Source organism: Alligator mississippiensis, chromosome 8, assembly GCF_030867095.1.
Source record: "Alligator mississippiensis isolate rAllMis1 chromosome 8, rAllMis1, whole genome shotgun sequence".
In the NCBI taxonomy this organism is placed as follows: domain Eukaryota; kingdom Metazoa; phylum Chordata; order Crocodylia; family Alligatoridae; genus Alligator; species Alligator mississippiensis.
The window spans coordinates 56,881,967-56,905,346 of NC_081831.1; the positions used below are offsets into that span (position 1 = coordinate 56,881,967).

The window sequence follows — 23,380 nt, forward strand, 5'->3', positions numbered from 1 at the left end:
TGGATACAATTAGTGAGGGTGGAAATTCTATTACAGTAGCACCATTCAGCAGTGGGGTTCCCCAGTTCAGTAGAATTTTCTTCTGACTGCCCTAGTGGCTTATCCCTCTTACTTTCCTTACAATAGTAGCAAGATGTAAGAAATGCACGTAGGTGTCCATCCATTATAAAACCTAGAGAGTCAAAGGCCCTTTAGTCCTGTATTCTATACGTAGTTGGCAAAAATAACTGCAGAAGTCAGCCTGGCCTAACATTGGAACACACTGGCCTTACAAAGGAAGAAAACAGTCCTCTAACAGGAACATATATCTTACTTCAAACATCTCCATACCAAAAGACTGAAGACTGTGTGTATGGAAAGCTGGAGATTTCAAGCAAATAACCCAGATCACTAATTTATACATCTGGTAGATATAAAATGTGCTGTGTTGGCTTTTTTGTATCTCTGGGTTTCAGGCTTCTAAGTTATTCTTTTTATTAGAATGCCAAAATGTTCTCTGCCAAAGATACCAGATTTTTAAAAAACTACTATTCCTTCTGCTTTCAAATCTATTACATCACCTCTTAACTTTCTCATAGGTCTTTACTGCTGGTTCCATCCTCTTTCTCTGTTCTGTCTCTGGATAGTTCTTTCCCACTACTGCGAAAGGTAATGCAGCAGCATCGCTTCTCCATGTCCAGAATGGTGGCAGCTGTATGAATCATAGGACTTGCATCACAAATCTTCTCTGCTGTTGGAGTTGCTTTAATAAGCCCACAGAAAAGTGATCTTCATGACAAAGATTGTGTCTACATGAGATGCTGACTGCACAGTTGTTACTGCACAGTCTTTTAGTACTTATGTAAATGTAGCAGGCATGGGTGTCTGGTGCCTTGAGTCAAGGGGAGGCACATGCCCCTCTGACACTAGTCAATGACCAGGGCAGGGGTGTTCCCCAGCGGCCAATCCCACTGGCCAGGTCCCCCGGTGGCTGATCTTGATGGCCAGGGGGGCAGTCCCCCGGCAGCTGACCTCACTCACCCTAAAAGTGGCTGTGCCACTGCCAGGACTCCCACAGCCACTTCTGGAAACAGCTCGGCTGCTTTTGCTGGTGGCCCTGCTCCCCAGCTGGTGCTCGCAGGGCGGGCACTGGTGCCCCCGCCTGTCCCTCTGCCCACTGGCTAACCAGGGAGTGCAGCCCGACAGAGGGTGCACAAGTGCTCTCAGAGGGTGCACATGCACTGCCTATGTGTTGCCCCTGGTAGCAGGCTTACCTTTTTCAGGACTTGGGTAAAGTTCCAGGATTGAGGGTCTGCTGTTCGATTGGTGGAGCTCATCCACCAATCTGGAGACAGCAAGAGAAGCAATACCATGTCCTTCTCCAAAGGGAGCGGGCAAGAGCAGCTGGACCTGAATCAGAACTATGCCAGCCAGGTCTGGAGAACTTTGGGGTTGGAGCCCCCGAAGAGTATAAAAGGGGAGCATGCTCGGTAGGCTGAGGGAAGATGACAAGGAGAGAGGAGCTCCAGAGATGGCTGTACTCATGACCCCACCTGAGCTTCAGCAGTACGCGGATTGGTGCACAGCGAGCTGGCCTTGGGAGCAGATCGAGGCTGCTCGGGCTCCACATGGTGCACGGGTCAGCACGCAGAGAAACCACCTTGGAAGCAGCTCATGGATGCTCACATAAGCCCCAGCCCGGGGCCAAGTGACCAGAGCCTCGCAGTGCAGCTCCACATTTAACTAAAAAAACTCCGGTGCCCAGAGCAAGGCCTGGGAAAAGGGAGAACCCCCAGTGTGAGACCGGGGAGTCAGAGCCTGCAAGGGCTTGGCTCCTGAGAGACAGAGAGAGCCCTGGGTGCCCCCTGCAGGGTGCTGGGCCATCAAGGAGAGCCAAAGGTGCTGCTGAGGAGAGGCTCTTGTGGAATTGGCCACCAGGGAATGAGCCTTGACTTCTCCAGAGAGGAAGCGTGAGTTACTGGGGAAGTAGGCCCCACAGGGGAGGTTGACATAGGTGAGGAGGGTCTGCCACCTCCACCCTCCATTGCGGGAGGGGCATGTCCATGTCCCAGGGCCCTAAAGGGGAGGAGCTTCAGGGAAGCGCCTCGGGGAGGTGCTGAGTGCACTCCCTATTTTAAGGTTGTCATTGTGTTAAGGGCTATATAGCTAGGGGTATTCTTTAAGAGGGTTTATATGGTTTATGTGTTTTAATGCCTCAATGTGTATATTGGTATTGTTATTTGTGAAGGTTTAAAGAAATATTATTGTTAATTTACTTGGGTTATATAGGTTAATATCCCTATGTGGTAATTGTGTTGTATAGGTTGCAAGTTATTTGGTTCATATTTGGTATTATATGTAAATTGTTCAATATTATATTTAGTATTATATGGTACCCCTTGTAGATATTCTATGTTTTATATTAAGTGTCTGTATTTATTCTTGTAATAAATTGTACATACTTAAGTACTTGGTTTCAGCCTAGCTCTATAGAGAAGGGAGCAAGCCACTCTAGTAGCTGACCCTTTCCTCAGCACCTTGACTGTCCATCACCACTGTCATGGGAGGACAGGGCACACCCACTAGGTGTACCTGGGCTACATAAACAAATATTAAGTGACTGCTCAGTAACTTGAGTTACTACACAGTAGCACCTATGAACAGCTTTGTGACACTGACTGTGCAGTATCCTGAGACTACTGCATAATAGCATTGTGTCATGGTTTCTGCCACATAACACTACTGCACAGTAGTCTTGGGCTACTGAGCAGTCAGCATTTTGTGTAGACGTGGCCAAATTTCAGCTCCTCTCTCAGACTTAAACTGTAGACTCAGCATACAGTGGGGTCTGTCCCCTCATGACCAATTGCCAAGCCAAGTCCCCCCACAGCCAATCACTAAGCACAGCCAATCGTACTTCCGGTCCACTTCTGGGTTAATCACCGAGCATGCGGGGAGCCAACCCCCCACTCCTGTGGGACGCTTCATCTGCTCCAGCATCACGACGTTCATGAGCCACACCTGGTACCTCGAGGCATGTAGAAAATACACTTAAAGCTGTGCCTGTGGCCGAATCACTGATTCTCTGAATCAGCATAGAATCTTCAGATTCAACCGAATTGAATCAGGGACAGTGATCCAAATCAACTAATTGAATCACTGTCCCTGATTCTGGCCAAATCTGAATCCAAATAGTTTACAGCCTGTTTCGCACACCCCTAATCAATACATATATCATCCATGAATTTGTTCAGTCCCTTTCTGACCCTGGCTATGCTCTCTGCTTCTACCTCCTCATGTGACATTGAATTCCACAAATTAACTATATTTTGCTTAAAAAGGGACTTTCTCTTGTTAGTTTTAAACTTGTTTCCTACTAATTTAAGTGGGTACCCCTAGATCTAGTATTCTGCAACTTGGTGAATAACAGTTCTCCATTCACTTTGGGCACTTTTACACATGCTTGGGGGGGGGGGGGCACCACTTTAATTAGAGTGGCCCTGAGAGCCACTGTAATTAAAGTACCATCATGTCTCCTGTATCAGCATCCCTGCATTTAAAAATGGCGATGGGAACACTTGAAATAAAGCTCATTTGATGAGCTTTAGTTCAAGTTCCCCCACTTCCATTTTTAGCATGGGAATGCTGAGACACAAGACACAGGAAGCTGCTGGATTGTGGCAATTAGCATGCTCCAGCAGACTCGATTGAGTCTGCTCCGACATGCTGGAATCCCAGTTCATCAAAGCAGCCTCTGCACTCCTGTATAGGTACCCTTTGTCCTCACCCTTCAGGATTCTTATAAACCTCTAGGATGTACCCCTCAACCATCTCCTTTGCAAACAGAAGTCCTAGTCTTTTAATCTCTCCTAGTAACTACTTCATACCACTGATCATTTTGGTTGCCCTTCTCCATACTTTTTCTAATTCTACTACCTTTATTTTAAGATGCGGAGACCAGATCTGCACACAGTATTCAAGATGTGGGAACACCATAGTTTTCAATAATGGCACAATGATGTTCTGTTTTGTTTTCATTTCCATTCTTCATGATCCCAATATTGTATTGGCTTTTTTGGTTGCCACTGCACTTTGAACTTATGTTCTTTTCAAGCTATCTACATGGGCTCTAAGGTTTCTTTCCTGAGTTGTAATAGCTATTTCAGAATCCAGCACTGTATACATACATATAGGTAAGGTTATTTTTCTCTGTGCACACTACCTTTCACTTGTTCACACTGAAATTCATCTGCCATTTTTTTTGCTTATTAACAGCTTGGTGAGATTTTCTACAGCTCCTCTCCATTAGCTTAGGACTTGACTACCCAGAATAATTTGGTATCATCTACAAACTTGGAGATTTCACTGTACAGCAGTATGTCCACATCACTGATGAAAATTCTGAAAAAAACTGAGCCCTGCACAGATCCCTTTGGAGTCCCACTGTTTACCTCTCTCCATCCTGAAAAGGGACCATTTAGCCATACTCTGTGTTCTTTTGTGGACTCAGCCAGGTCTCAGTCCACAAAAGAACCTTCCCTCTAATTTCATGGCTACTCAGGGGTTTTTTTTTTTAAGCCTTTGGCAAGAGACCTTGTCAAAAGCTTTTTGAAAGTCCAAATATATTTCATCAACTGGGTACCCCTTGATATCTATAACTTTGTTTTTTTCGGCTAACCACCTCAAAGAACTCCAGCAGACTGGTAAGGCAGGATTTCCCTTAACAAAAAACATGCTGATTCTTCCCCAACAGATCATATTTATCTATGTGACTGCTGAGTTTATTCTTCCTTATAGATCAACTTTGCCAGGGATGGAAGTAAGATTCACTGGGCATGTCTACATGTGCATTAATGTATTGTAATTATAGTGCATTAAGTTTAGTACCTGTAATAACAGGTACAAAACTTAATGCACCATAATTAGTGCTACTGGACAGTAGCGCTGGCACACATCTTTTACGTGACGTTAATGCATGGCAGACTAATTCTAAAGCACATTAGCATAGCTTTTGCTGTGACATACTAATGCACAGTAGAATTAGTCTACAGTGCTCTTATTACCTTGTGTAGACACACCCACTGGTCTATAGTGCCCAGGATTATCTCTGGAGCCCTTTTTGAAGATGAGTATTATATTGGCAACCTGGCTGTTCTCTGGCATAGAGGCCATTTGTAATGATAGGTTACAAACAATGAACCACAGTTCTGCAATTTCACCTTTTGAGTTCCTTCAGAACCCTTAGGTCAGGGGTGGGCAAAATGTGGCCCGTGGGCTGGATGCGGCCCACTAGGCCATTCTATCTGGTCCACGGGTCCCCTAAAAACTTTAGAAAATTAATATATATCTGCCTCTGGCTGTCTGTCATGCAGCCCTTGATGGCTTGCCAAAACTCAGTAAGCAGCCCTCTGCCCAAAATAATTGCCCACCCCTGCCTTAGGTTAATGTCATCTGGTCCTGGTTACCAATTAGTATTTAACGTATTGATCTTTTTCTAAAACTTATTCTGATGTTACTTCAGTGTGGTCCAACTCTTCAGACCTCCCTAGTAAGAAGATAGGAAGCTAAAACTACCTTTAGGAAGTTAAAACTGGTATGCTTTTAGTACTGTATTTCTTTTAAGATAGATGGCCAGAGAGGAGGTAATAACTTCACTATATTTGCACAAATCTCTTATTTAATCCTGTCTGTAGTTTCTTGAATTATTTATGTGATAAAGCAACAAGATTTACATTACCATATCAATTATTTGATATGCTATTTGGCTGAGCAGTAAAAAGCTACAGAAAAATAAGGCAGCCATATCACTTTTACTTAATTTTATCAGTTTAAACAGAAAACAAATTCAAAATGAGATTGTTAATTATATGTCAAGAATTCCTGCACAGAAAAGGATAAAATATTAGATTAGCGGTAAAACATAAATGATAACATACTTTCACATGTAGCTAATGCTTGAAATAATATAAATGCATGATACTATAAGTGACTTGTAAATTTAAGTTCAGGCTTAGAACACTGATCAAATTTTTGATTGCTGATCGTTACCTACAACCTAAGATTAGCTGCTTACCCATTATGTGACAGGGTTATTGTAAGTGATTGTACTACATATGTCAGCTATTGGATTGAATTTAAATAACTTATAAAAACTATATAAGCAGGTTCACCTTGCTAAATCTGAAGCTTCCAAATTACATTTAATAGTTATGCTTTGCTAAAACATACACATAGCATCTATGTGAAAGAGAAGCTTGAAAAAACTAGTGTATTTTTTTTCTTTTTTGTAATCTAAAGAGAAGAGAGCACAATGAGTCAATTCACTCCAGAGCTCAAGACTTGTTCAGAATTCATTAACTGACTCCACCTGGAACGCTGACAGAAAAGATCATTGTAGACTCTGTCAGCTCCACCTCTTCCTTCCTACATTCTGTGGGTTTCCACACCTCTCTCTGATATTTTATGTAAATATTACTGCTGCCACTAATAACTCTTTTGAATCTTTTCAGTCAGTAGCTTCAGTAATTCCCTGCCTCTGTCAATGGAAGTGACAGGAGAATGGGAAGATTTCAGTATTTTCAGGAAACTGTCCTTGTCACATTTCAAGTTTATCATCACCTTGATCAGGTACTTCCAGCAATTTCTGTTAAATCCCCTAGTTGAAAGCTTGCTAATTACTCTTCAAACCTGAAATTTGACTAACCATTAGTGGGGTAAAATTTTCAAAATTGCATAGGTGATTTTGACTTCTGAGTTGCATTCAAAAAATGAGTTTCATTCACCTAGTACTAGTAGTTTATTTACAGTTTTACTAAAACCATACCAAAAAACCCAATAAAATTATATAATTTAAAGGACATATCTGCACGACATGCTTGGTAATCTGGTGGTAGCACCAGATGACAAAGCTAATCTCTTTAACAGATTCTTTGCTTCCATTTTTCTGAGCAGGGACAGGGATATCCCCCCCACTGGGATTCCAGACAGACCCAGGGGAGGCACAGCCAGGCCCAGGGCCAGTGAGGACCTAATCAGGGAACTTCTGGAGGGACTAGATGTGTTCAAATCAGCAGGTCCTGACAATCCCCACCCCAGAGTGCTGAGGGAATTGGCAGAGGTCATTGCGGGACCCTGGCACAGCTTTACAAGCACTTGTGGTGCTCTGGCGAGGTGCCAGACGACTGGAAAAGGGCCAGTGTAGTTCCCATTTTCAAAAAAGGGAGGAAAGAGGACCCAGGAAACTATAGGCCCGTTAGTCTTACCTTGGTCCTGAGGAAGCTTTTTGAGAAAATTATCCAGGAGCACATCTGCAAGAGACCAGCAGGGGAGGCTATGCTTAGGGGTAATCAACATGGGTTCATCAGAGGCAGGTCCTGTCAGACCAACCTGGTTGCTTTCTATGACCCTGTCACAAAAGCCTTGGATGCAGGTGTCATGGTGGACATAGTCTTTCTGGACTTGATGAAGCCCTTTGACACTGTCTCTTACCCCATTCTCATTTTAAAAATTAGGCAACTGTGGTGTCAATGCCTACACAGTCAGATGGGTCACAAATTGGCTGAAGGGCCATACCCAGAGAGTGGTGGTGGACAGGCCATTTTTGACTTGGAGGGATGTGGGCAGTGAGGTTGCCCAGGGCTCGGTCCTCAGGCCCTCACTGTTCAATATCTTCATCGGCAACTTGGACAAGGGGGTGAAAAGCACCTTGTTCAAGTTTGCAGGTAACACTAAGATGTGGGGAGAAGTGAGCATGCTAGAAGAGAGGGACAGGCTACAACTATATCTGGACAGGTTACAGAGGTGGGCGGATGAGAATAGGATGGGTTTCAATATGGACAAGTGCAAGGTGTTGCACCTGGGGAGGAAGAACCAGCAGCATACCTACAGAACTCCCTTCTTGTCAGCACAGAGGCAGAAAAGTATCTTGGAGTCACTATTGATTCTAAGATGAACATGGGCCACCAATGTGGGGATGTGGTCAGGAAGGCTAACCGCAACTTGTCATGCATCCACAGATGTATCATGAGCAGGTGCAAGGAGGTGATCCTCCCCCTCTGTGACATTTGTCAGGCTGCAGTTGGAGTACTGTGTCCAGTTCTGGGCGCCGCACTTAAGGAGGAATGTGGATAGCATCAAGAGGGTCCAAAGGAGGGCCAACTCACATGATCAGGGGGCAGCAGGGCAGGTCCTATGAGGAGAGGCTACAGGACCTGAACCTGTTCAGCCTCCACAAAAGAAGGCTGAGAAGGGATCTGGTGGCCACCTATAAACTTGCCAAAGGGGACCAGCAGGCAATGGGAGAGTCCCTGTTCTCCCAAGTACTACTGGAAGTAACAAGGAACAACGGCCATAAATTGACTGAGAGTAGATTCAGGTTAGACATCAGGCACTACTTCACTGTCAGGGTGGCTAGGATCTGGAACCAACTTCCAAGGGAAGTGGTGCTCACCCCTACCCTGGGGGTCTTCAAAAGGAGGCTAGACAACCACCTAGCCGGGGTCATTTGACCCCAGCATCCTTTCCTGCCCATGGCTGGGGGTTGGACTTGATGATCTGCTTAGGTCCCTTCCGACCCCACCAACTATGAAACTATGAAGGTTTTTGCTAATATATACAATAAGATTGTACATTTTATTTAATTTTAGCTCTTATTGTTTGTGCAAATACTGCTAGAGTACAGGACAGGGTGTGTTTCATTGGAGAGAAGCCAAATTTTTTACCTAGAAGCTTTTGAAAACATTACCACATCTGTAGCCATGAAAATCAGCATAGCTCTATTGGCTCACCATGGGATTTATGCTCCTAAAATATATAGGAGCTTTTGAATATTTTGACCTGATTTCCATGGCTTATTTGGTATGATTAGTCACATGATTTGTTTTGAAATAAACTATACAATGGTCATTATTACTTACTGGATTAACTATGGTTCTTAAATCAAATTTTGAATAGTGCTTAGTACTAAGCTGTAAGTAGGCTCTTCTCAGATGCTCTGGCACTGTTCATTCTAAGAAGAAGTTCGAAGATTCTTAGACTGGAAACATTTCAGAATATCTATTTTGACCATATGACCCAATGGCCCGGTTTAGCTGAGACTGTCCTGGATTTTCGAGGATGGCCCTGGGTGGCTGGTGAGAATTAAAATGAGTGTCCCAGAAACACGGGCACAGGGGACAATCAGGGGGCGAAACAGAATGGCTCAGAATGGCAAGGCAAGCCAGGCAGGTGGGCAGACAGGCACCACTGCTCATACGCCTGCCTGCCCAGTGCACCATGCTGCCCCACGCCTGCCTTTGCCTTCAGCAGGCTGCTGACTTGGGAGAGAAAGGTTGGAGGGGAAGGGAAGGGAAAGTGTCCTAGATTTCCTTATGGTCAGCCTAACTCTAAAGGCCATGGACTAAATTAGCTTTTCTTCTATTACTTTATATTTAGCTTCCAGGACCTCTTTTACAGCAGAAACAGATATCACATTTGTGACATTGCCCCTTGGCTCACCACCAATGCCCAAAATTTATAGCTGCAACATTATACTACATCACTGGTCCCAGTACCTGGGGCAATCATTGGGTACACAGAAGAAGTCTGTGTCTTATGATTTAGTGTAGAGATCTGTTCAGAAGAAGGGTGAGTTCAGCCGAGACGGCGGGGACTTTGACTCGCTGTGGAGCCGAGCCCGCAATGCCACGTGCCGCCTCGGGAAGCACATCAGCTGCGCCTGGACCTGGACCAAGGAGTGCCGGGAGCTGGGAGTCTCCTTGCAACCAGCCCCACACGCTGACCCCATGACCGTGACGCCCCGCACGAGGACCTTCCTGGAGAGGTTCCTGAAGGACGCCGTCTGCAACAAGTACGCCAGCGACCTGAGAGCCAAACCCAACCAAGGCAAGGTCTTCGACATCACCTCGAAGTGGGATGCCAGCAACCACTTCATGCCCAGCGGGAGCTTCACGTGCTTCGTCGACTGGCGCTTCCTCCACCGCGCCCACCTCAACTGCCTGCCTCTCAAAGGGGCCGTCCACTTCGGCCACCGGGACAAGAGGTGCTGACGGTGCGGCTACACGGCCGAGACCCTCCCCCACGTGCTGTGCAGCTGCAAGCCGCACACCAGGGCCTAGCAGCTCCGCCACAACGCTGTCCAGGACCGGCTGGTGAGGGCCATCCCGGCCACAGCAAGGCAGGTCTCCGTCAACCGCACCATCCCGGGCTGTGAGAGCCAGATGCGCCCCAACATCGTGATCACCGACAAGAAGGCCAAGAAGATCGTCATCGTGGATGTCACCATCCCGTTCGAGAACCGGCGCCAAACCTTCACCGACACCCGGGCTCGCAAGCAGGAGAAGTACGCCCCACTGGCCGACACCCTGAGGGGCCGTGGCTACGATGTGACAGCCGATGCACTCATTGTGGGAACGCTCAGAGCCTGGGACCCCAGCAACGAGAGTGTCCTGCGTGCCTGCTGCGTCTCCCGCCGCTACGCCAAGCTGATGCGCTGCCTCATGGTGTCCAACACCATCCGGTGGTCCCGTGACATCTACGTCGAGCACATCACGGGCCACCGCCAGTACACGGACCCCACCAGAAGAACAGCTGCTGGACTGGACCCAGAGGGGACCGCCTGAACCCGCCCCCTCTGCACCAGACGGACCTTTGCTTCAAGAGGATTCTTCAGCAACGGACAACCCTGCTCCACCCAAAGAGGACCCCCGCAATGAGACTGTATATGGACTGAGACACTTTTTCTTCGGACCACTTCTTCCACCATTGCGGACCATTGTAACGGGTTTGTGTGTTTCTATCCTCTTTCTCTCTCAGCATCACAAACCCCCTCCCTCCCCTTTCCCCTTCCCCCCCCCCACCCCCTACTCCCGGGCTTAGTTGGCTAACTTTGTATTGCCTGTAACCTAGTTGCGTTCCCCACCTCACCCCCATCCTTCTATTGTTAGTCCCTTGCCCGGGCGCTCTGTATTTCCCTATCGGCTTTGTCAGCTTTTTTTGGATTTATAATCCTAAACATCTACTAATAAAAGTCAATCTGTTCAGAAGAAGAGATGCTGTTTAGTCCAACTACAGTACAAATATTTTTACCTGAACTCAAACAAATAGCAAATCTTGATGCTCTAGTCTAGCAAGATCCTTGCAAAGTTAGCGATATCCGCCAATTGTGCATATCAAGGGCAAGGGCTTGCTGAAGTTTCCTATACACAGGGATCTGTCTGAAATGAAGGTACCCTGCATAGCATATGATTGAGTTTATTTGTTCTCTGAAAGAAACAGTCTCTTGCAAATGGAAGCAAGATAAGAGTAATAGCAAAGGCTGTACAGAAAGTGAGTAGTGCTGTATATACAACATGAAAAATCCACTGCATGTGCACAGAAATGAAAAGGCTTTTGGAGTCTTGATAGGATTCGCTCTAATATGTTTTACTGGTTAATAGTTTTGGATTTTTTTTTTTTAGCCATGCCTGGTTTAGTTTATAAATCTGAAGTCTAGGCTACAACTGTTCTGATAGACCCATGCAATAAGTATTTTCTACTGTCTTTCTCTTGCCATAGGTGGCAGGCTAAGGTTAGATTCACGTCATTCTAAGTCTAGAACTTAATGAGACTTTAATAAAAATTAGGATTGTATTAACAGCTATAGTAAAAGAAGATTGTTATAAAACATCTCTCTCTCAAAGTCCTTGGTCCTCTGATAACATATAAGGGTATTTATAAAAAATTAAGTATGCTACATTCTCTCTACAAGAGTCTGATTCAACTTGTTATGGTCATTTAGTGCTAATCTTGATTTTGTTTATATACATTCACTTGATGTCTTCCTTTTCTGGATGACAGCATGCTTTTTAGAGATTTGCAAAAAAAAAACCCCTATTTGCAGATTTCCCAACAGCCATTAAAATCTATTTCTTTGAAATTTTGGGGGCCTGAGCTTGAAACAAACTACTTTTAGTTTTTAAGAATGCAGTAAGGTCAGAGTTGTCAGAAGTTTTTATACTCAGTGATCTCTTTGCCCATCAAGTGATCTTTCTGGAGGCCCCCCAGGGAGGAACAAACATTTTATACCAGGCTGTTCCTTATGATTCAGGTTTTGAAGTTATTCACAGAAATGTGGAAATCAAAGGCAAGTAGCTAAAGCAAATCTAATTTCTCTTGCTATAGTACAAGGCACCTGTGGGGATAAACTAAATGTGACCCCAAGAGTTGTCAAGACCAATTTACTGAGCCAGAGAAGTTTCTAGAGACAGAGCTTCCTAACTGAGGAAAAAATCCATAAATTGAATATCTTTTATCATTTCATTCTTTAAAATATGGAACCACAGCATTTATGCACCACAAGATTTTGAAAGGACAAAACTATTTTTAGAATAAACAGAAAGGGACAGATTCAACCTTAACTTTTGTCCACTTTGGCAGTGAAATTTCTATTTGGGAAGGGGTTGTGAACTTAGAAATAAGCTGTACCCTTCTCTGTGTTGAGAATGCCTTTCCAAGAAGCAGGTGTCCAGGTTGTAGCCATATTGGTCTAGAGGCAAAAGGAATCAGAATGTGTGTTAGAGGTGATATCTTTTATTAGACCAACTAGATTTTTGCAAAAGATAAAAAAAATTAATTGCAAGCTTTCGAGCACAAGCACCCTTCTTCAGGCATAGGAGAAAAGTGTAAAAGTTCTCCTGGGTAGAAATGAGAGTTCATATTTCATAGGAGAGTTGAAGGTATGGTTTGGAACAGTTCATTTTATGCAGGTTAGGCTTAGACAAAGGTTGGAATAGTCTGTTTACCTCAAAGTTGTTTGGTGGTAAGGAGGATGTAATCATATTTTCCTTCTGGCTATGGTGTTTCAAATTTCAGAGAGGAGTAAACAGATGGAATGCTCTTCTGCACAGACATTTCTTATGTGGTGAGGTGTCTCTGAGCTCTGTGATAAGGCTGTTTGATGAGGCAAATTACCTTGAACAAAGGCAGAAGCAGGATTTCAGGTTTTGGGGGGTCAAACTTGCTTCCTCCTTGTAAAATTATGAAGATTTCTTTTTTTTTTTTTTAATTGGCTATCATTCAGTATCTTCCAGCTTTTCTCTGAGCCTAATATGCATATAAAATGAACTGCATATAAAATGAACTGTTCCAGACAGGAGATTTTACCACACCTTCAACTCTCCTATGAAATATGAACTTTCATTTCTACCCAAGAGAACCTTTACAATCTTTTCTCCTATGCCTGAAGAAGGGTGCTTGTGCCTGAAAGCTTGCAATTAAAGTTTTTTGTTTGGTTGGGTTTTTTTGCAAAAATCTAGTTGGTCTAATAAAAGATATCACCTCTACCATGAGTTCCGACATGGGTGGGAATAGATAGAAGCACAGTGACACAGCAATTGTATTAATGTTGTGCCTTTGGAAATCCAGGGTATAAGTGAAAGCTGTCTTGATATTCCAAGCAGCTAAATTCAAACAGTGCAACAAGCTGTCCCTTGGAGTGAAGTTCCTTGTGAGAAGGAGAATTAAGAGAGGTCTAATAGACACCTCTTCAGTGTGAATAGCTCTAAGGTATTTCCACAAGTTAACATAAAACAAATAAATATTAGGAAAATGTAAGTAGTGGGAATTACAATATGTACTTACTATAGTAACCTATTTTAGATTATTTGACAAATAAATTATTATAGTTTTTATGATGATTGTAATCCCACATTAGGCAGTTAAGGTGGTCTGGATAACACCCAAAGGGTTTTCATTCTTCTGACATTAGACACTCCAAGTCTGATATCATTCTGAAGCATGTACATTATATAATACTGATTTATTTATTCAAAATAAATAATATCAGATTAAAAGAGTAGCAGATAAAAGAGTTGATATTGTTGCTTAATCTAGCATACGCACTCCCAGAAATCTGTCAATACCTGGTTTTACCCAAATCTCTTGCTGGTGAGAATCATAAGGTGATTCTTGCCATTAAAAAGAACCAGTTGGGAATCCCAACAGTTCCTGTTTGGGGAAGCATTTATTATACAACTGAACTCTCACATGGGTCTACACTTGTGAGATGTTCGTGAGTTCATACCTGTTAGCTTTTTAAGTTGTACAGGAAAAAAATGAAATACAAGTATGGTATAGAACAGTGGCACCCAATCTTTTTGGTTGTGAGCCAGATGAGTGGTGTCAGTTTGTGGGCCATATCCAGTGCAAAGGATTGGTCTGTGGGCTTGATCCAGCATGGGGTCAGCATGTGGTTGCGACCCAGCTCGCAGCCCCAGACCCACACACACACCAAGTCAGGGCCACCACCCTGGCCCTGCACAGTGGATCAGGTCTGCTGCCCCAGTCCTGCACATAAACCTGGTCTGGCACATAGGACCTCATAATCTGGCCATGGGGCTTGGAAATTTGGCTGAGGGGGTGTGTTGGCAGCATTAATTGCCACTGCTCCTTCACTGCTAAATTTCTGGACCTCTGAAGAGTCTCATGGTCTGGATGACAGCTCTGGATCTAGCCTTTGGCCCAGAGGTTGACTATCACTCAGACAGAAAAAAAAAAAAAAAGAATAGAGACTGGAACTGGAATATGCTGTTGCCCAGCTTCTCTTCCCTGATTTGTTAGATCAAGGCATAACATGAGGCATGGGATTTGTCTATCCTGTGCTACTAGTACAGCTGTCTCTGTGTTGCTCTATGTTTTTAGTGAGACTGCTTGAGCTAAGCTAACTCAAAAGGTGTTAACAATGCAGTGAAGACAAGCTCTCACCCTATGCAATGAGATACTCTTTGAGACTAGTGCAACAACCTCACAGGGAGATGGTTACAATGAAAGGAGATGTGGCTTAAGGAGATAGACTATAAGCTATTTAAGACATCTGTAGGTAAGCATTCATTTACCAAATCCCATTAATTTCAATATTAAAGGCACCCATTAAGACAATTTAAGCTTGTCTGCTATTTTGGGGAGAATAGCCTGTTCTCAGCTTTCTTAACTTTTATTAATGCTTGTTACATTATTAGTCAAAGCCTGCTATCAGCCTCTGCTCAGCTGTTAGCACCTTATTAGGCTCATTACACTATTACCTCTAATAGCAGGATGACAGGATGTCATCAGTTTCTGGGCTGCTGAAAGTACAGCACTGAGAGGCTGAGATCAGCTAGAAGGATTAACCACCCATTCTACATGTTGTGCAATTGTTTTTTTTTTAAATGCTGAAGCAGTGTATTATATGCATCTTTGGCTGCAACATCACTGTATGTGACTGCTGCCATTGCTTGTTAGAAAAATAAACAGTAGGATTTTAATTGTTTAAGGTTACCTTTTAATATTGTTGTTCCCTATCTGATGTTGACAATTGGCCAGCTGGAGCAATCTACCCTAATAATTTAGGAAAGACTTGTCTATTAGGGTTGTACAAAGCTTCAGTCGCTGATTCGATCAGGTGGAGATTTGGCCCGATTTGATGGCTGAATCTCCAAATCTGAGTCGAATCAGGAGACCCTTTAATCTCTCCGAATCTAATTGGAACCCTCCGAATTGATTTGGAGAGATTCGATGATTCGGACATAGACACATTTTTAAATGTTTTTTCTACATACCTCAAGGTACCAGGCAGCTCGTGAACGCTGAGATGGTGGGGAAAATCAAGTGTCCCATAGGAGCACAGGGGGTGGGTCCCCAGCACACTTGGTGGTGGACCCAGAAGTGGACAAGAAGCACTTCTGGGTCCTCTGCGGAGCATGCAAGGGACCTTCCCCCCACCCCCCAACTTGGCAACTGGTGCTTCTTGGGTCTGGCGGAGCAGCTGGGGTCCCCCCATGGCTGATCACTGAGTTGGGGAGGGTGTGGGGGGGGTCCCCTGCATGGTTTGCAGTGGACCCGGAAGTAGACTGGAAGTTCTGGGTCTGCTGCTGAGCACGCAGCGCCCCCCCCCCCACACTCCTGTGGAACACTCCATCCATCCCACCATCCCAGCATTCACGAGCTGCACGAGCATGGTATATAGAAAAAACATTTGAAGCTGTGTCTATGGCTGAATCGCTGACTGTCCAAATCAGCATTGAATCCTCAGATTTGGATTCAGCCGAATCAAATTATTTGAATCACTGTCCCCTGATTCGGGCCGAATCCAAATCAAATATGGCCCATTTTGCACACCCCTAATGTCTATGTAAAAACATGTATAGAACCAGACAACAAACGATCAAATGAAGTGGGCTTACATGTAGGCACCAATTTGCCTAAAACAAATCAGAGATGTATCCACAACTGCCTGCAAATATATATGTGCAAACTAGCAAGTCAGATGTCAAACATTCTTGAAGCTGTATTGTTCCCAAGTAGTGCTAGTGTCTGCTATTTAAAACTGTTTTCTGATTCATGACACAGACAAAAGCCTTGGTAGTTTTCTGCATACTATTATATTAGTGCCTCTCCTTGTGATTTAATGACTCCTATTACTCCTATAAGCAGCCTGGTTAATGATGTTCTCCTAGCAACATATATTTTTTTACTATATTGACATTATACTTTGTGGTATAGTAGATTTGTGTTATATACATAGCCTTTTTCAAATACAATGGTACAAAAAGTGGACTATGATAATAATTGTGTTAGAAAAAATTTTGAGAGACAAAAATCAAAAATGGGTTAGATGATTTCCAATCAATGTGGCATTGCACTTCACAGCAGTCCACATATTTTTGTCAGCTCTTGAAGACTGGCTTAGAACTAAATTAAAAGTTGTGGCAATTTTTGTTCAATGACATTTTGTGTTCCATTGTGCCTTACACTTGACCATTTTTGTCCAAGTAACAAAAAAAGCCTCCACACATTACATTGATTCTCTTCCTCTGAAACATGCAGCTGAATGAAAGACCTAAGATGGCTGATACAGCACTTAATGACAGAAAAATAGTTAAGGATTTCTTAAAGATGGGAAATGCGCTTATTAATTTAAAATAACAGAAAGATGTAATAATTTGCTAGATTACAAAAGTGTTTCATACTTTGAAACATTATGATAACTTGTCAGTCGCGAGTTGAAATCAGTTTCTGCACACTGCTCACTATGGGTGCGTCCCCATGAGCAGGAATGTGTTTCCCTGGGGACAAGTAGCAGTGGCATACATCTTGTAGGTGAGGGGAAGCTGGGGCCAGCAACTCTGCTGGCCCCAACAGCCTGAGGACCTCTGGAAGCTACAGTTGTGGTGCTCCTGCAGCAGGGAGCCTAGCTAGCCAAGTTCCGGTTTTGGGTGGCATGCGCTGCTGCCATATGTGCCACCCTGGGGTATTTTTTAGGTATGGGATTTTTTTACACTGGGATCTCCCGGGGTCAACAAAAGCCCCTGCACTGCAAAGTAGCAGTACAGGGAATGCCTGTATGTGCAGTGTCATGCATGTGGTATATGGCACCACAGATGGGTCTGCGGCACCACATATCACACATCTGCATTTGTCGGGGTGTGCCCTATTGATCTTAGCCGATTAACTATTCCTTGGCTTTCTTTCTCTAGTTATGGCTTATGCAATACATCAAAATGTGCTAAAAACTCATATGCAAACTGTAGGGTGAAATTTAATTGAACAGATAGAAAATGTTTTGTCCTACTGAAAATTATGCAAATAGCCAAAATATACAAATAAACAATATGCAGTAAAGTGGGATCTGTTTTTATGATGATGAATTAACAACCACCTATCTTGAAGCAGACATCCCGTTTTTTTTATAGCTATTTTTATAGTTATTTTATTAGCTATTTACCAGGATAATGGCAGGTATATACTAGATTCTTTTCAACAACATTTCACTTGCACTCATTTCATAGTGGCCACCAAAGTAAATGACAGACTCTCATGAATTCAGTTACTTTGGCTCAGGCCCTATATCGGCACTTCTATAGTCCAGGACAGTGATTCTCAACTAGGGTGTTGTGAGATCCTTATAAAGGTGCTCTATGGGCTGCTCTGCAAAATTACCTCTGTTAGGTATGCAAACACCTACACATGACTCACAAGATAAACTCAGAGATTTCAAATATGAATTCATAGTGACAAAAACATTGTGTCCTATTGTGGTCTTTCTGAGCTCCTTGAAATAGAAGAATAACTCTATTTTCTGACAGTCAAAAAATGAGTAGAAGCTGAATGTTGGCATTTTCCAAAGGGTGCCTTGAATCTAAAATGGTTGAGAACCACTGGTCCGGGATCTTTAGACATTTTTTCCACTATTATTTCTAAAGCTGATTCTGCCTCAAGTAAAGTTCATGCAAGTTTCAACACTGACTTCAGTAGGAGCAACTGGGGCATCTTTTTCAGACAGACTTAAGCATCTGTTTATCTTTTGGTGGCATTGTGGGCAGCTATTACCCATCTGAGCGAGTCTTTTAAACGACCAGAACTATGATATTAGCATGCCATACCTTTGCAGATAAAAGCCTCAGATATACAACTGCATAAAAACACTTGCTATTATAATTTAATTTCCAGGATTTTTCTTTTTATTGCTTGCTTATTTCTTTTCTGATAGAAATTTTAAAACCTCTAAATTCTGGGTGGGACACTCGCATTCAAGCAGCATAGTAAAAACTATTATTCATACATTGTCTTTCTACATTAGGTATTCTAACCATGCCTTTTTATTATGTGATTACAACAACAACCATTAGCGGTAAGACAAAAACAGCACACAAAAAAACAAAGATACATCTTCCCTTGACTTTCTCTTAGATGCTACCTGTAGAGGGCAAAGAAGCCAAATTAAACCAGCCAGAAGAAATAAGAACAAGAGAGGACAGATGGAAATTCCCATAAAATCTATTCTGTGAGTAGAGGTAAGAGGAGGAAAGAGCAAAAAGAGACACAGAGGATTGCCTGGAGTTCTGTATGACACATCCAGGCAGTCACATGACCAGGGCAGAGTGCTGTAATCCTTGTGAAATGGCAAAATCTTCCCCAGTAAGCTTATCACAATCAAAAGGGGAAAATACTGTACACATTTCCTTGAGTCTAAATGCACACAAAAGAGAGAGAGCGTGAGTGTTTTGTGGCACTATTATAGACTTAAAATGTCAGCGACCTAACTTGTTTTGATTTCATGCTAACTAAAGAGAAAATAGATACACTGAAGCAAAAAGCACAAAGTAAATATGCAGGAATATATGTGACCGAACTACAGCCATAGTAAATTCATCACAGGCTGTGTCGGTAATTTTCTTTTCTGTGAGACCAGTGCAGTGCAGAACTATAAAAAAAAAAAAAAAAAAGCAATGTATTTTCAGAGTGTTATTAATTATCTTTAATACATAATGTGTCCTCATGGATACAATGACACCAATATAACAGTCAGTTTCTCATGTTTTAAGATTATGTTTTGAGACACTAATATATGTATGAAGAAAATACAAGAAAGTATCCCTTTTGTGCTGTTAAATAACATCCTTCAAATATTATCCATTTAATTGATATTGCATGCAGAGACACAATCTTATTTCTAAAGAAGCATTTAGTCCACAATAGACACGTAATGAAGCAATTACTTTCAGTTTCTTGTTAGAGGTAGAAAGCGTAACTGAACAAAGTATTAATATAACTTGATGTTGCTCATCTTATACAATTGTTTTTATCTTCCCCCATCACAGGACCACTATCTGCAATAATTGTCAGATATTCTTAGGATTTGCTGGAAGACCAAGAGCCACTGTTTTTAGTCTCTTACAGTGGCTGAAGAGGTGTGTTGCCTACCCAAGAGGATGTTTTATCTGAGGATTCAGCATGCTGCTGACAAGGAGAAGTTTGCCTTTGGCAGAAGCCAAAACTAGAAGGCTTCTAACTGGATTTTATATCCTATGATTACTTTTACTAAAGAGTGATGGTAGGCAACCAGTTTTTCATTTTGCTGTGATTCTCTATATTGTATTGCCTAATTTACTTGATTTACCATACAGGGTGTAATGTGTTGATCCTTTCTGAATTTTTTTTTCTTTTCTTTTTCCATCTATTTGACCTCTGCACTTTTATTTCTAAAAAAAAGTATTAACATTCTAAACCAGTGCATTCTTCAAAGTAAATTAGAAAGATCTGATGGTACCTTTCCAAAGAACTGGCTGTTGAAACACAGTGCTCCAGGAGTCTCTCCCTCTCATATTTGATGTTCCCCTCCCCCTCAGAAGAGTTTTAGGCAGATGTGATTTTTAACAAAAAAAGATAATGTTAAAGAAGTCTGCATGGATGTCAATCAAACAATGATACTTAGCACAGTGCTAGCATTTATGTTATGTAAATGTAGGAGAATCACCGTTTGAGACAAGCTTCTACAAAGCAGGTAGTGATTTAATGAAAAGCAAAAAGATTGAAAGGGGTTTGCCAGAGTCTTATGTGATATGAATGTTAACAAGTCAGCTCACGTCACCATCATCGTCCCTGCTCTTCATTCTAGTCTCTCTCCCTTTCTCAAGCCAGCTTGAAACCAGGGAATTACAAACTAAGGAAAACCCTTCAGCTAAATGTATAATTAGTCTAAACAGAATCAATGCAGCCCAATTAATCAGTTTTACTAACTGGATTAACATTTTATGTCTGAATTTCTGATAAAAACAGGAGAAATGCAGCATGTGCTTAAAATGCAGATGCATCTGGAAGCTCTTTCCATTTATACAGGCAATAGAATAGCAAACCTTTTCCATATACAAAAATATACTTTGAAAATACATTTAGTGTTTATCAATATATATTTACATAACTGAGCACTAAAATGTCACTTTGCATGGATTATTTTTGTGGATAGGGCTAAAACTGCCAATTTAGATTCAGGTGACCTGATTCTTCTCCTCCCCTCCCCCCCAATCAAATTCATAAATGAGGAATAATTACATTGATAAAGTTTTATAATGGGGTAAAACCAGCATCAAATGGGAGGGTATGGCAGGAATCTTTGCAAAACAGGCAGTTCTTGTTTACAGCCATCCAAACCAACAAATACCCTGAAATTAACAGGAACTTATTGCTAACCACTCAAGAATGCATGGCAGCATAGCTTCTTGGGTCACCCCCATCACCACATCTTCTGACTCAGATCTACAGAATCCACTTAATATTTTTCCAGAAAGATGAACACTTGCCAGGTTTGTCAGTCTGCTAGACCTATTTGCTCAGGCCAAAGAATGTCATGCTTATATAGCATAACTAGTATGTTATTCTGGAAGTAGTCCTATTGATTTTAAATGAACTGCTTTGCATGTGGCAATATTTGGGATTGAATAATATTTAATTCTGAAGCACGGGAAATTAAAAAAGTACAATACCCTTTGCTTCTAATAAAAGAAATGCATAAATAAGATTTTGCATCAGTTCATCTTTTAGCTATAACAGTGTTTTACCCCTGTATAAATCCTTTGGCATATGGTACATGGAGACGCTCTTGATTTACTCATGAAAGAGAGGAGTATTCCCAAAAGTGGTTTTCTATTTTATTATCAATTGAAACTCAGCACTGGTGACCCCTCCTGATCACCACCTGAACCCCACCTTGTTGCCTCCTCTGGCCTCTCAGAGTCCCACCCTGCTATCTTGCCTGCAATGACTTGATGCAGAAAGGCTGCCCCTAGAGGGCAAGGTGGGGGTAGGTTTGGGGCATTACAGCCCGTATCTAAGTTGATGTACTCTGGCCTTGGCTCACTTTGATCTGGCTGGGTCCATCCGCCCAGGGTACACGGTACCAGGACTCTCGGCTCCCAGTCCCCAGGTCCAAATCTCATCCCTTGCTGGCTCTAGGCCCCTCAGTGCCCCTGGTCCCACCCTGTGGGCTCTGGGCTTGCACCCCAGTCTCTGCTGTCTGACAACAGTGTCCTTCTACAAATGACAGTGCCTAGGATCTGGGGTGCTCCTGCATACCTTTCTCAGTGGGCTCCTCTACCCCTACAGCCACAATTGGTCCCCTGTTTTAAACACAAACCAAAAACATGAGTGTCCACTCTCCAAACAAAAGGCTCCCCTCCTCTGAGGGTTAACCTTGGCCAGCAGGAGCACTGACAGAAAGGCTCAAAGCACTTAACTGTTGCTGCTTAGGGTGCAAGGATTCTTCCAGCTCCTCTGTAACTCAAGAGTCCTTCCTTTGTGAACAGCCCAGACTGGCTCTTCCCTGGAGCTCTGCCTCCTGTGACTCTTCTGGCCAGACTCCCCTCTCTGGGTAAGGCCCTAAGCTTATGAGTCTCTCCCTGGGTGACCTGACCCTCTACTTCTGCCTGAGGCTTGCCAGTTACCACCTACACCTAGAACACGTGGCCTTTTATTTAGGGCCCCTTTGCTAAGTCTGGGGTTGTCCAGCTGACCCTTTGCTCCCTCTTCCATCCCATAATGGGGTAGGGACCCCATTAGATCAATATATTATCCAATATATAGTTGCTTTAATATATGTAAATATTAAAGAACTGCTGACTTAACTTGATGCCACACTTTCTTTTAGAAGATGGCTTGAGGTCTGATCTTTGTTCTTACTTGGGCACAACACCTTTTTACCAATAGTAGTGCTGAGTTTTCACTACTGGACTGGGTTCTTAAAATACAAAGTTTCCTCTTCTATTCCTTGCTTGTCTTCTAAGGCTGACATGAACTGAATTTCATCAACATTTGTAAAGGGCTTTGTGATCTTCAGATGAAAGTTACAATATAATTACAAGGGATTGTTTATTATTCTCTTGTTTCTTGCTTGGTGAGGATATTCATAACAGCTGATTAATTTCCCAACATTGGTCAAATGAAGATTGCAAGTACAAAAATCTATATGTTCTATTGTTTGCTTTTACTGTAATATCCAGAATTCTATCATGGCTCTTCTGTTTTAGAAACTGGTATCCATTATTTAATGGTTAGATTATCATGTACTAATGATATAAGGGAAAGTACTGTAAGCATTTTGCCCTCTAAAGCTAATCTGCAGCATAAGCAAGAGACACTGTCAGACTTAAGAAAGTTTTTCATACAACCCTGCTTAGAATACCATATTTACCCAACTCAAGACAACTCAAGACCCCCCCCCCCAATAATTTGATTCTAGGCATGGGAAATTAATAATTGTTATAATTTTCTATGTCTAGAATCTAATGATTGGAGGGTCATCTTAAATTCATTCCTCTCTACTGCCACTGTTGAAATGGGAAAAGCAGTGGCAGAAGTGGGGTGCAGGTAGTTTGGAAGTGATAGGGGGATACATGGTGGGGGAGATACTGAAGGGACAGGTGATGGGGGAAGCACTGGGGAAGAACTGGTATAGGAGGAAGCAGTAGAGAACAAGTGGTAGGGAAGGTGGGGGGCAGGTAGTGGGGGAAGCAGTGAGGACAGGCAGTAGAGGAAGCAGCGGAGAGCAGGTGGTGGAGAGGCCAGTCGATGGAAGGTCAAACATCCTGACCCCTGCCCCAGCCTCCCATACTTT

General features: G+C 42.8%; 1 long non-coding RNA gene across 3 annotated transcripts in view; it reads left to right on the forward strand.

Annotated features, from left to right (window-relative positions):
• LOC132252225 (uncharacterized) overlaps positions 1–21,473 on the forward strand; it is a 49,701-nt gene extending 28,228 nt beyond the window's left edge. The window contains exons 5-6 of one of the 3 annotated variants that reach the window (XR_009464126.1): positions 18,682–18,785; positions 19,593–21,473. This is a non-coding gene — a long non-coding RNA (uncharacterized LOC132252225). The remainder of the gene's footprint in view (positions 1–18,681; positions 18,786–19,592) is intronic. The other 2 variants (XR_009464124.1, XR_009464125.1) reach the window with 2 other exon arrangements.
• The last annotated feature ends 1,907 nt before the right edge of the window (positions 21,474–23,380 follow it).